Source organism: Nyctibius grandis, chromosome 27 (assembly GCF_013368605.1).
Source record: "Nyctibius grandis isolate bNycGra1 chromosome 27, bNycGra1.pri, whole genome shotgun sequence".
NCBI classification, from domain to species: domain Eukaryota; kingdom Metazoa; phylum Chordata; class Aves; order Nyctibiiformes; family Nyctibiidae; genus Nyctibius; species Nyctibius grandis.
Window position 1 is genome coordinate 6,377,923 of NC_090684.1, and position 3,310 is coordinate 6,381,232.

A 3,310-nucleotide genomic window follows, 5' to 3' on the forward strand; every position below is an offset into this window, starting at 1 on the left:
CGCGCCGCGCCGAGGAGCCGCCCTGCCCCCGCCCCTGGGTGCCTCGCTGTTGCCGGGCAACGGGCTCCCGCCACCGCCCCGGCTCGGCCCGGCCCGGCTGAGCGCTCCCGCGGGGAGTCATGAAGTCACAGAACCGTTGTGGTTGGAAAGGACCTTTAAGATCATTCAGTCCCACCGTTACCCCAGCACTGCCAAGGCCACCACTAACCCATGGCCCTCAGCACCACATCTACACGGCTTTTAAATCCCTCCAGGGATGGGGACTCCACCACTGCCCTGGGCAGCCTGTTCCAGTGCTTGACAACCCTTTGTGGAAGAAATTGTTCCTGATCTCCAATCTAAACCTCCCCTGGTGCAACTTCAGGCCGTTTTCTCTTGTCCTAAGCAGAGGAAGCATTGCCAAGCATGTCCAGAGAAGGGCAACAAAGGTGGTGAAGGGCCTGGAGCACAAGTGTGATGGGGAGCGGCTGAGGGACCTGGGGGTGTTTAGTCTGGAGAAAAGGAGGCTGAGGGGAGACTTTCTCGCTCTTTACAACTGCCTGAAAGGAGGGTGTAGCGGGGTGGGAGTCGATCTCTTCTCCCAGGTAACAAGCGATAGGACATAGAGGAAATGGCCTCAAGTTGCCCCAGGGGAGGTTTAGATTGGAGATCAGGAACAGTTTCTTCCCCGAAAGGGTTGTCAAGCACTGGCACAGGCTGCCCAGGGCAGTGGTGGAATCCCCATCCCTGGAGGGATTTAAAAGCCGTGTAGATGTGGTGCTGAGGGACATGATTTTGTGGTGGCCTTGGCAGTGCTGGGTCAATGGTTGGACTTGATGATCTTAAAGGTCCTTTCCAACCCAAATGATTCCATCATTCTATGACCCCGGGAGGGCAGGTGCCCGGGCTGGCAGCAGTAGGAGTGGTTTAGGCTTGCTCAGGTCTGGGGAATTTGGAGCAAAATATGGTGATTTAATTGAGTGTTGTGTGGTGGGGATGGGCATGGAGGCACGGGCAGATCCGTCACAACGTGCTGGACATGGGTCACACTCTGCCTTCCCAGTCTGTCACTCCTCAAGGGTGAACACCCAGGAATTGGTGTGAATTTGGCTCTGGGACTGCCGGAGCCAAACCAGGAGTGAGGCCCCAGAAGGCTGCTTTAAAATCCCAGGATTTTTAAACGAGTGCTATTTTTGAGCTCTTCCCACACACAACTCAACATCTCCGGCAGATTGCCTCCAACTGACAACCCTGAGCTCATGGTGGCTGCCGCCTCCGCTCCCCCCCTGCCCTCAAGCTCGTTTCCACGCTGCCAGGTGTCTGGGGATGCATTTTAAAACCTGAAGCTATACATATAGTCGGGTAGTCGGTATAGAGTCGTTGTTAGTGACCTGAGATAAATTCTCAGCTAATTGTAGAACAAATTCTGAGTTAAGAAATCTGTACACAGAGGTTAAGATACTATGCTGGCCTGGAGGCTGATCATTAATTCATAAACTTTCTCCTCAGAGAGGTAGGATCAGTCTGTTTTTAGGCTGTATGTGGAACAAGAGTTTGAAGGATTTGTTAGACCTTAGCTGTACTAATATAGCAAGCAAAGGATTGGCAAGATCCAGCAGCTGGAGATGAGAAATCAGTGTTTAGCCAGGGGGGCAGTTAACCACTGCCTTCAGAGCTGGCAGATGCTCTGCCAGACTTAAATCAGCATGTAACGTCTCTTTCTCTAGATCCAGTTCAAGCAGAAATTATTGTGCTGGAGGCAGGTACCAGTAGTGAAACTGTGTCAGACTACATCATCACATGGTCCTCTTGGAGTTTAAAATCAAGAGGGATGTTTGACCAGAGTGTCAGAATAGACTGTCAGTCCATGAGAGATGCAGCCTGGAGTAACTGAAATAAAAAGTCAGCATATGCCTGCACAGTGCTTACCGCCACGCTACACGCTCCTCATTTCCCAACAGACACATCAAATCAGTCTCTGCATCCACCTTGTCTTGATTTTCCAAGGATATATATGAAATCTCTGACAGTATTGAAGACGTGTTTAAAAAAAATCCATGACTCCCGTTATCTTTTTCAAGATTTTTTTTTACGTCTGGGGAAAACTAAGGTAGCCACAGTAGAAATTGCATATTGAAATTAAACTTTATGTCACAAAGGATGAAAAATACAACACAGAAAGTACTGTTATACTCTATGTTTATGAAATAGGTACACATTCTTAGTCTTTGAATGTTGACAGATATATTGAGTTGCTCTCCACATTACTGTTCTTCATATATTTTTTCCTTTTAAATTAGTATTTTAAAATGGGAAAAAGGAATTAAAACAGAGACAATAAAAACCATCAACTTGTCAGAGACAATAAAAGCCATCAACTTTGTAAATGTATAAACAAAAGCAAGGTACATCGTAGGGCTCAGAAATAATGTACAAATAAACTTACTACAGTAACGCTGTTTCAGAATAAGCTGGTATTTGTAGAGCAGAGGCTTGGAAAATTGACACGTCATCCCTGTGTGCGAGAATGTGGTTCCATCACACAACAGTGGTGCTATCTAGAACACGCTGTAAGAATGCACCGTGCTCTCAGATACCCACAATGTATCCGGACAAGGCCCTGAGCAGCCTGATGTAATGTTGGTGTTGCCTCTGCTTGGAGTGTGGTGGGACTACGGTCCTCCAGAGGTCTGTAGACTTCCAATCTAAATTGTACTTTGAGTCTATGTTGATGTCCACAGAGCTAAATTCCTTGACTTGACTTAATAGGACTTGTTGTCCTGTCCTTGGAGTGTCCTCTGGGGTTGCATAAGAAGGTCCCAGCTAATACAGTATGGGGAAGAAACTTGGGAGAACCTTACCCATAGTCTTTCTTTTGGGTTGCTCCCTCAGGCTGGCTCAGACTTGGAGACCTGTTGCCACTGGGACAGTGCCAGCCCGATAAGGAGGAGGAGATGCCTGTGCTGTGGCACATTTGAAGAGGCAGTTGGGATGTGGTGGGATGGGGCCTGACCCCGAAGTAGTGTTGGTGGTCTGCATGGCATGACTTTTGGGGTAGATGACGATACTGAATCTCACATGCGGTGAACCTGTCCTCCTGCCCCCAGCACTACCCTGCAGAATGGCCTGGCTGACACACAGCACTCATGGTGACTGAGGTGTTCTCCCATCCCTGTGCTAGGACATCAGGGAAGCAGTTACCAGGCAGATGCACTGACTTGGCTCACCAGAGCTGCAATATGTCCTAGCTCAGTATCTCCTGCACAAGCCGTGCTGGGAAAGCTGCTGTTACACTGCCACTCATGCTGCAAATCAAATCCGGTTGGCCCCA